At 45.1% G+C, this 11,272-nt stretch overlaps 1 long non-coding RNA gene across 1 annotated transcript; it reads left to right on the forward strand.

Moving 5' to 3' along the window:
- The first annotated feature begins 1,776 nt into the window (after positions 1-1,776).
- On the forward strand, positions 1,777-10,906 carry LOC142743113 (uncharacterized). Its single transcript, XR_012881499.1, has 3 exons — positions 1,777-1,860; positions 5,899-6,065; positions 10,569-10,906. It is a non-coding gene; the product is annotated as an uncharacterized LOC142743113 (long non-coding RNA).
- Positions 10,907-11,272: the final 366 nt, after the last annotated feature.

Genomic DNA, 11,272 nt, shown 5'->3' on the forward strand with positions numbered 1-11,272 from the left:
TGGCCAGCTGCCTCCCCGCTACGGCGGTGCGGCCTGTGATACCCACAGGCCGTGACAGGCACTATCTACAGGGGTCTGTGTGGGGCGCTATCTACAGGGGGTGTGGCACTTTCTACAGGGGGGTGTGTGTGGCACTTTCTACGCGGACCCCATGTTTGAGAACCCTGGTTTACAAAGTATAAGTTCAGTATTTGCAGAGGATACTAAGCTCTGTAAAGTAATAAACAAAGAGGAGGATAATGTAAGGTTATACACTTGGGCCGAGGAAACAATTTTTACAATTATGCATTAAATGGTAAAACACTGGCTAAAACTACTACTAAAAAAAAAAAAATAGGGAATATTGGTGAACAGTACATTTACCTTTAGCAACCAGTGCCAGACAGCTGCTGCCAAGGCAAATAAATCACAGGATGCATCAAAAGAGGCATAGATGCTCATGACAAGAACATAGTTTTGCCTCTATACAAATCACTAGTTAGACCACATATGGAATACTGTGTACAATTTTGGGCACCTGTGTATAGGAACGACTTGGCTGAACTAGAACGGGTGCAAAGAAGGGCGACCAAAGTAATTACGGGAATGGGCGGATTGCAGTACCAAGGAAGGTTATCAAACTTGGGGCTATTCAGTTTAGAAAAAGATGGCTCAGGGGCGATCTAATTAGAATGTACAAATATATACATCTAGAGGAGAAGAGGTTTCACCATCATCACAGACAGGGAATCTTTACTGTGAGAGCAGTGAGACTGTGGAACTCTCTGCCACAGGATGTTGTGATGGTTGATTCTTTGAACAAGTTCAAGAAGAGCCTGGATGCCTTTTTTGAAAAATACAATATTACAGGTTATGATTCTGGAGATGGGACATTGATCCAGGGATTTATTCTAAATTTCCATATTTAGTGTCAGGGAGGAATTTATCCCCTAATGAGGCAATTGGCATCTATCTCATGGGGGTTTTGCCTTCCTCTGGATTAACACAGTAGGATTATAGGTTGGACTTGATGGACCTGTGTCTTTTTTCAACCTTATCAACTATGTAACGTGGTTTTTGGCTGCATCGCGTCCACACCTTAGCCAGACATGGTGCCGCTAAATATACCCACATCCTGACTATGATTGATAGCATTCATTTGCATCAGTCCAGTCATAAGTAGCTACAGAATATTCCTGCCAGGTATAAAGCACACACAATGCAAGCTTCTATTTTAGCTTACAATAATCCCTGCTAGGTCTCATGCACATGTTCTGCTCCATACTTCACATGAAAAATACACTGCTACCCCTGCATGAAATGCCTCCAATGGAATTTATGTAGGGCCCATATGACACCAATCCTGAATATGTTCATTGTAAAACTTGTGAGGACACTGCTACATTTCTGGGCCTCTGTTTTGGCACAGCCATGAGGTGAAAACCATTAACACAGGGGCAGACCATATTATATGTGCACCTGCTTAGGGCCACTGCTGCCTTTCACAAGAGTATTTCAGTCTGGTAGGCAGCTGTAAAATCACGTCTTCACATCATGAAAGCCACTGTAACATCAGTAGTGGAGACATGACAAGTGGTTTTTATTCAGGTAATCTGCTGTGCTATCACAAGTGGGTTCCCATCAGGTAAGCTGCTGTGACATCACAAGTGCGTTTCAGGCTGGTAAGCAGTTGTGACTTCACAAGTTATTTTCACTGGGGTAAAATACTATGACATCACAAGTGTGTTTGTATCTGGTAACCTGATGTGAGCCTATATACCTATCCAGCATCTCGTCCGTCTTGTTTTCCTCCTCCTGTGATTTGTCAGTCTTCCCTCGCACCCGTCGGTGCTCTGCAGGGGATTCAATGGCTGTGCTATGGTGAGGGAACATAGGTCTCGAACCGTCAGTGAACAGAGTGTCAGTGTTATCATGGAAACAGTGCACTACTAGAGCCGGGTGCCATGACGCTGAAGCCCTGGGCACAGAGGGATAAATGAGATCTTCCCCTGGTGTGCAGGGAAGGAATATATTGCAGAGGTGGAGGGTGTGGAGACACAGTTGGAAGGGGGAACCTGATATATGAGGTAGAGAGGGGGTAAGGGGAAAAAATGCATGGGCTAAAGCCATGTGTAGTGCCTGGGAAGCCTGAGCATTTGCAGGCCCCAAGTAACAAGTGCTATATAGAGAAAAGTGTGATCACAAGCATAGGAGGTGGTCAGTGCCACATATACAGCTATAGGGAACTGCTGTACTGGAAGAAATAGCCTTAGGGTATGTGCACATGGCAGCGTCCGAAACGGCTGAAATTACGGAGCTGTTTTCAGGAGAAAACAGCTCCGTAATTTCAGACGTAATTGCTCGTCCTCGCATTTTGAGAGGCATCATTGACGGCCGTAATTTAGAGCTGTTCATTGAATTCAATGAAAAACGGCTCAAATTATGTCCAAAGAAGTGTCCTGCACTTCTTTGACGAGGCAGTAATTTTAAGCGTTGTCGTTTGACAGCTGTTAAACGACGACGCGTAAATTACAGGTCGTCGGCACAGTACATCGGCAAACCCATTCAAATGAATGGGCAGATGTTTGCCGACGTATTGGAGCCGTATTTTCAGGCGTAAATCGAGGCATAATACGCCTCGTTTACGCCTGAAAATAGGTCGTGTGAACCCAGCCTTTGGCTAGTGAGATTGCGACAGACACCATGTGGGTAGCTTTGGGGAACCGTTTACAGAGAAAGAGGAACTGCGGTCCTTGATGTAAGCTCCCAGCCATGTAAAGAGTGAGGGATCTATGCTAGTGTTACCATTTAAAAGTTTAGCAGCCAGGGGGAACCAACATTAAGTGACCAACTGAATCTGTGAACCGCTAGCCAGCCTCTGTTCTCCCGCCACAAGGGCTCACCACCAGGGTTGAGAGAAGAACTGGAGCGTGCCAGGTGAAACCAGTGAATTGTGTGTTAAAGAGAATCGGTCACCAGTTTATTAATTCCCTATCTCTTAACTAATCTAATATACACTATGATGCTGATAACTACAGTGTGATCTGTTTTCAAAAACTTTTATTATTTTAAAAGTTATGTTCATTTTTATACATATGCTAATTTGGCTCTAATAGCCAAATAGAAGGTTACATTTTATTTTCACTCTGGGTGGTGTAAAGAAAACTGTATGACGCTGTCCAATCAGAGTCATACAGGTCTCCTCTTCACAGCCCAGCGTGATCTCAGCTTCAATTGCGAGATCATGCTATGTCAGAGGCGTAGCTAGGTTCTCCAGCACCCGGGACAAAGATTCAGTTTGGCGCCCCCCCAACCTCTTTCCCGACATCTCCTTCCCCCTTGCCGTGTTTGTTTTCTCTACCAATCGACGTGTCATTTCTTTTCTACATTTCTTTTTATGTAACGCGAGCATAAAAACATTTGTACATTTTACAAGCAAAATTTTTCTCTACACAACACCAGAATAGTGCTCAGTACATAAATACAGCCCCAGAACCAAGCTCAGTACATATATACAGCACTAGTACAAATACAGCTCAATTTAGTGCAACCCCTGCTGTACAGGTTTGTACGGCGTAAAACTACAGCTCTCAGCATGGCCCGAACAATGGTAAGGATATGCTGGGAGTTGCTGTTTCACAAAAAATAAATCCTATCATAATCATACCACCCATCATCTCGCTGCAGATCATACAGTGACTACATTACTGATTAGAGGCAGAATAAACATTTACATTAAGTGACTCACCGGTGACGTCTCAGATTCTAGTTCTTTTTCTCCATCCGGTCCAGACCTCTATGATGACTTCTCCCGGTCACAGACCATTTCTGCAGTTACCGCTCAGATGTCTTCAGCTTCTCACTTTTCCAACATTTCTACACCTATAAATAAAGATAAAGATCTCATTATACCACACACTATGCCCCTAAATATAATAGCGCCATACACTGCACCTCTAATTATAATAGCACCATACACCGTGTCACACACACACACACACACACACACTGTGCCCCCTGTAGATAGTGCCTGCCATAGAGCCACCTGTAGATAGTGCCCCCATAGAGCCCCGTGTAGATAGTGCCCCCATATAGCCCACCCCTGTATATAGTGTCCCACAAATAACTCCCCCTATAGTGCTCTACAGATAGCCTATCCCTGTATATAGACCCCTGTAGATATAGCCCACCCCTGTATATAGTGCTCCACAGATAGCCCACCCCTGTATATAGCCCTCCTGTAGATATAGCCCACCACTGTATATAGTGCTCCACAGATAGCCCATCCCTGTATATAGCCCCCCTGTAGATATAGCCCACCACTGTATATAGTGCTCCACAGATAGCCCACCCCTGTATATAGCCCCCCTGTAGATATAGCCCACCCCTGTATATAGTGCTCCACATATAGTCCACCCCTGTATATAGTGTTTCACAGATAGCCCACCCCTGTATATAGCCCCCTGTACATATACTCGACCCCTATATATAGTGCTCCACTAGATAGTCCACCCCTGTATATAGTGCTCCACAGATAGCCCACCCCTATATATACTATATATAGCAGTGGGCTATCTGTGGAGCACTATATACAGGGGTGGACTATATGTACAGGGGGGCTATATACAGGGGTGGGCTTTCTGTGGAGCACTATAGGGGGAGCTATATAGCCCACCCCTGTATACTATATACAGGGGTGGGCTATATCTACAGGGGGACTATATACAGGGGTGGGCTATATCTACAGGGGGGCTATGTAGAGGGGTGGGCGATCTATGGAGCAATATATACAGCATTGCTGTATATATTGCTCCATAGATCGCCCACCCCTGTATATAGCCCCCTGTAGTTATAGCCCACCCCTGTATATGGGGCTCCACAGATAGCCCACCCCAGTATATAGCCCCCCTGTAGATAGACACCCACCGTAGATAAAGCCCCCCACGTGTAGATAAAGTCCCCCCTGTAGATACAGCCACACACTTTTTTATTACAAATAAAAATATAAAAATAAATTCAAACTCACCTTAATCCCGTTCCCATGCCGGCCGTGCCCGGTCATTCATTGCTTCTAATTGTACCTGTGTCCTATAGACACAGGTACAATTATGGTGCAGGAGGAGGTGGCGCTGGCTCCCGCCTCTAAGTTGCGCCCGGGGCACATGCCCCGCCTGCCCCCCCCCAGCTAGGCCCCTGGCTATGTTGTCACTTCAAACTGCTGTGGATGAGAGTCGTCCGTCACGGCTGGAGGCGATGTAGGGACCGTCTTCTTGGAGTATCGGGGATTCGCTGTGGTGAAGGAGCTGCTGCTGGAAGTGACAACACAGCGTGATCTCTCGATTGAAGCTGAGATTATACTGGGCTGCCAAGCAGAGACCTGTATGCTGCTGACTGGACAGCCTCATACAGTTGTCTTTAGATCACCCAGAGTGAAAATAAAATGTAACCTCCTATTTGGCTATTAGAGCCAAATTAGCATCTGTATAAAAATGAACATAACTTTTAAAATAATAAACGTTTTGTTTTTTTTTAAAAACAAATGACACTGTAGTTATCAGCATCATAGCGCCTATTACATTAGTTAGGAGATAGGGAATTAATAAACTGGTGACAGATTCTCTTTAAAGGTTTCTTTAGTTGCTGTTACACTTTCCCAAGCTGAATTTACTGTATTTTACCTGACAAGTGTTTTGTTGCTATATGGTGCTAATTTCTGTGGCGAGCAAGTCTTAAAGTGGGGACGCAGCGTGACTGCGTCTACGGAGGGCATTGTTAGAGACTGTTCCAGGGATTGTTTCAGAAACATCGCCCCCTGTTCTGGTTGCATCTTCAGTGAGCCTTCCACCCTGTAAGGTTCGCAGAGCTAAGGAGAGAGTGTCGCCATGTGGGGTAATGATTCGCTACTGTTGTGTCCCGCAGATGCGCATCTAGGTCGATAGAATTTCAGGTCCCACAATGCAGTCAGGGTCCAATGGTGTATCTCTTACCACGGCTGGAGGCTCTCAGGGGGACTGCTGCATGATGGACGTCCCCGGCTTCGGTTTTAGACTGCTCTGCTTATGACATCACAAGTAGGTTTTAGTCAGGTAAGATGCTGTGACATACTAAGTGGGTTTCAGTTAGGTAATATGCTGTGAGTGGCGTAACTACCGCTGTAGCAGCTGTAGACACAGCTATGGGGCCCGTGGCATGAGGGGGCCCGTGCCACCCACCGACAAGGCCCCCCCCATGCTCGGTGGCGCCACTACCTGCCACTATGGCTGCTACAGCGGTAGCGATGCCACTAACAGGGCCCTAACATTTATGTGCTGGGCGGCATGGGCCCCTTCATGCCCGGTGGTGTCACTAGGGCCCCAGTGCTAGCGACAGCAACATTCACTTGTATCTGCATGTTGCACTATACACAAGGGGGAGCTGTGTGGCACTATTAAGGGGGGCTGTGTGGCACTACTAAGGGGGGCTGTGTGGCACTATCTACTAGGGGGGCTGTATGGCATTATTTACAAGGGGACTGTGTAGCACAATCTACAGGGGTCTGTGTGTGGCACTATCTACAGGGGTCTGTTTGTGGCACTATCTACAGGGGGCTGTGTGGCACTATCTACAAGGGAGGGGGCCTGTGTGGCACTATATACAAAAGGGGGGCTGTGTGGCACTATACACAAGGGGGAACTGTGTGGCACTATATACAAGGGGGGCTGTGTGGCACTATCTACTAGGGGGCTGTATGGCACTATTTACAAGGGGGAGGTCTGTGGCACTATCTACAGGGGACTCTGTGTGTGCGGGGCAATCTACAGGGGTCTGTGTGTGGCACAATCTACAGGGGTTTGTGTGTGGCGCTATCTACATGGGCTTTGTTGTGGCACTATCTACTAAGATGGGGGCTTTGTGGCACTATATACAAGGGAAGGGGGCTGTGTGACACTTTATACAAGGGAGGGAGGCTGTGTGGCACTATATACAGGGGGGCTTTATGGCGATATATATGGAGGGGCTATATGGCACTACCTACAAAGGGAAGGTGGGAGGCGCTAATCTACAAGTGGGGTGTGACACTGTCTACAGTCGGGGGCTTTTTAGCACAATCTACAGGGGGGCAGTATCTACAAGGGGCACTATCTATAAGGGGGGATGCGTGTGACACCTGGGGGGGCCCAGTCAAAAATTTGCTATGGGGCCCAGTCTTTCCTAGCTACGGCCCTGGCTGTGACATCATAAATGTGTATCACAGTCAAGTTAGACACTGTGACATCACAACACTTTTTGCTTCTAGGTAAGCTGCTGTGACATCACAAGTGGATTTCATTATGGTAGGCAGCTGTTGCATCACTATTGTCTTTTCCTCATTTAAACTGTTGTGAAATCATAAGTGGGATTTAGACAGGTAAACTATTGGGACATTACAAATGGGTTTTAGTCAGGTTAGCTGCTGTGACATCGCAAGTAGATTTCAGTTTGGTAAATGGCTTCTGTGATATCACAAGTGTTAATGTGAGGCAGAGGCGTAGCTAGGTTCTCCAGCACCCGGGGTAAAGATTCAGTTTGGCGCACACCCAACCACTTTCCCGACATCTCCTTCCCCCTCGCCATGTTTGCTTTCTCTACCAATCAATGACGTGTCATTTCTTTTCCACATGTTTTTTAATGTAACTTGAGCATTTGTACATTTGTACATTTTACAAGCAATACAGTTCTATACACAACACCAGATCCAAGCTCAATACATATATACAGCACCAGAACCAAGCTCAGTACATATATACAACACCAGCACAAATACAGCTCAATTTAGTGCAACCCCTGACGTATAGATTCACACTAAATTGTTTCCAGCTCCCAGCATGGCCCGAACAATGGTAAGGATATGCTGGGAGTTGCTGTTTCACAAAAAATAAATCATATCATAATCATACTACCCATCATCTCGCTGCAGATCATACAGTGACTACATTACTGATTAGAGGCAGAATAATCATTTACATTAAGTGACTCACCGGTCACGTCTCCGATTCTAGTTATTTTTCTCCATCCAGTCCAGACCTCTATGATGGATTTCTACCGGTCACAGCCCATTTCTGCAGTTTGCCGCTCTGATGGCTTCAGCTTCTCACTTTTCCAACATTTCTACACCTATAAACAAAGATAAAGTTCTCATTATACCACACACTACGCCCCTAAATATAATAGCGTACCATACACTGTGTCACACACACACACACACACACACACACACACACACACACCGTGTCCCTGTAGATAGTGCCTGCCATAGAGCCCCCTTAGATAGTGCCCCCCATAGAGCCCCCTGTAGATAGTGCCCCCAAATAGCCCACTCCTGTATATAGTGTCCCACAAATAGCCACAGATTCCACAGATAGCCCACCCCTGTATATAGCCCCCCTGTAGATATAGCCCACCCCTGTATATAGTGCTCCACATATAGTACACCCCTGTATATAGTGCTCCACATATAGCCCACCCCTATATATAGTGCTTCACAGATAGCCCACCCCTGTATATAGTCCCCCTGTAGATATAGCCCACCCCTGTATATAGTGCTCGACATATAGTCCACCCCTGTATATAGCCCCCCTGTAGATATAGCCCACCCCTGTACATAGTGCTCCACATATAGTCCACCCCTGTATATAGTGCTCCACAGATAGCTCACCCCTGTATATAGCCCCCTGTAGATATAGCCCACCCCTGTATATAGTGCTCCATAGATAGCCCACCCCAGTATATAGCCCCCCTGTAGATAGAGCCCCCCCGTAGATAAATGCCCCCTGTAGATAAAGCCGCCCCCCCTGTAGATAAAGCCACCCCCGTAGATAAAGCCTCACACTTTTTTATTACAATAAAATAACAAACTATTTAAACTCACCTTAATCCCGTCCGGCAGCAATGGAGACCTGCTCTCTTCTGCGCAGGTCTCCTGGGGTTGAACGAAGCGTCTATGAAAGGCGCTGATTGGCTGGGCAGAATGACTTTCCCTGTCATTCAGCGCCTTTCAACGATGCAAGCAGCGCAAAGTATCGCGCCGCTTCAGTTGTAGAAAGGCGCTGAATGGCCGGGCACGGAACGTACCCGGCCATTCATTGCTTCTAAGTTTACCTGTGTCCTATAGGCGCAGGTACAATTATAGTGCAGGAGGGGGTGGCACTGGTGCCCCGCCTCTAATTTGCACCCTGGGCACATGCCCCGCCTGCTTCCCCTAGCTAAGCCCCTGCTGTGAGCTAAACTTCTGTAAAAGTGAGTTTCAAACATGTAATCTGCTGTGACATCACATGTGTTTTTAGTAAGGTAAGCTGCTGTGACATAACAGGTATGTTTCCGTTAGGTAATATGTTGTGATATTACAAGTGTTTTTCACTTCAGTAAGTTCAGGAAAAGACAAATTATATGTACCATCAAATTAGCAGTTTGTAATCAAAGAGCCCATATAGTGTTCTTGCATGGGGCCCTAAGTTGTTGATGTCTAGTCCTCCTTCGGCATCTAGAAAATTGTACAAAAATGTACTCATAACATATCAATGTAATTAGGGGGAGGTAGAAATTGCTCCAAGAGGGGTTACATTCTTAAATCAAATTAATTTAAAATGCGGTCGCCGCATTCAGGCAGAGAATAAATGGAGAGGTGGCTTTCGCTACTGCTCTATATTCTGAATGCTCAGACCTTCCATGACTCATATGATACCTGTAATATATATGCCAATAGTCCTGATTTTTTAAGTTAAAAGAGGTAGAGTGTTACAAATAATAAAAAATATGGTCATTTGGGATAGGTATTTTTTATGTAGAATCAGGGATGAGGTTTTTAGAACATATTCTTGCCACTTTATGTAGTAAAGGGCCTGTTCACATCAGCATTGGCTTTCCGTTGAGGGGTTCTGTCGGAGGATTCCATCGGATGAACCCCTCAACGGAAAGTCAAACCATTACGGCAGGTTTATGTTTTTTCGAAGGAATCAATAGCGCAGTCGACTGCGGAAAGCCTACGCTGATGTGAACAGGCCCAAATTCCTACTCTAACATTAAATGCAGGCTCGAACAGTAACCAATGCCATTGCAACACAGTACTTGCAGGTGATACAGCCCAAGACCCCATCTGCAGCCCTGCTGCTAAGCTAAGATCCAATGCCTCTGGGCTATATCATTTTAAACATTTATGGTACATCCACGACCTTCATTTGCCAATTCACAGTGACTAAGCTTGCGTCTGGATAGCACTGCTTGCAGGTGCTGTATTGTGTCCACGCTGAATACTGTGCCGTCTGGCAGCTCGGAACCTAGTATTACAGTAGAGGGCCACTTGAATAATGTTCGTGTTAAATGGTAATGGACTTAACAGTTTGAATAAAATTACCATGACTTTTTCATCTTTTTTTTATTTTTTATTAAACTAGTTTATTCACTTGTATTTGGTTTCTAAAAAATAACAGACATGTATATTCTGTATGAATAATTAGCCTTTTGCGTTGCTCCTTGCAGCCTTGCTAGCATTTGGAGGGACCAGTCGCTATAATAAAACAAATATCCATGTTTCAGGAAACTTTACACATTCTCTGTATGTATACTTTCCATAGGTCCAGTAGCAATCCAGCAAGACACAGAGACAGAATTCCCTGCTGCTCGATCTACTATCACGATTCGCCCTTAATCAACAATAGTTAAAAGGTCACAGTAATTGTACTAGGTTTGTGTATCTGATCTGTATGACGCACACAGATGCTTCTCCCTCACTTTGAGTGTCCCACTGGAGCAATTTCCAGGGCCCACGCACATTGTAGTAACAATAGCTTGTTACAAAGTCATTTTCTTCTCTCCCAAAGTACAGGTTTACATGTTTACCTGGTATCAGAAGCCGGATAGGAAATCAGAGAAATCAGGAGGGTAGTAGTTCTCATGTTGTGCATGGCAATCTCGAAACATATTATATATATATATATATATATATATATATATATATATATATATATATATATATATATACATAATTCATGGCACCCCATTGGGCACCAAACAAAGGCGCATTGAGTCCTTGAGGCTCTGTATTAAAGTTTCCTGCACGTGGCTCCGCTTTATTTACGTGCTCAATGTGCAACAAGAATGCTGAATGTCAGGTCATTCCAAAGTTGGAAAGGAACTAAGCACTATCCTAAATAAAATACAACACATAAGCTAAAAAAAAGGATAGAATGTATTTCATTTTGTATTTCTCCTACCAGTCTTCTTGTATTTCTATCAGCAAACATGGAGTTAAGCCTTTAAAGTGAAGTAAAGCTGAACT

Source organism: Rhinoderma darwinii, chromosome 1 (genome assembly GCF_050947455.1).
Source record: "Rhinoderma darwinii isolate aRhiDar2 chromosome 1, aRhiDar2.hap1, whole genome shotgun sequence".
In the NCBI taxonomy this organism is placed as follows: domain Eukaryota; kingdom Metazoa; phylum Chordata; class Amphibia; order Anura; family Rhinodermatidae; genus Rhinoderma; species Rhinoderma darwinii.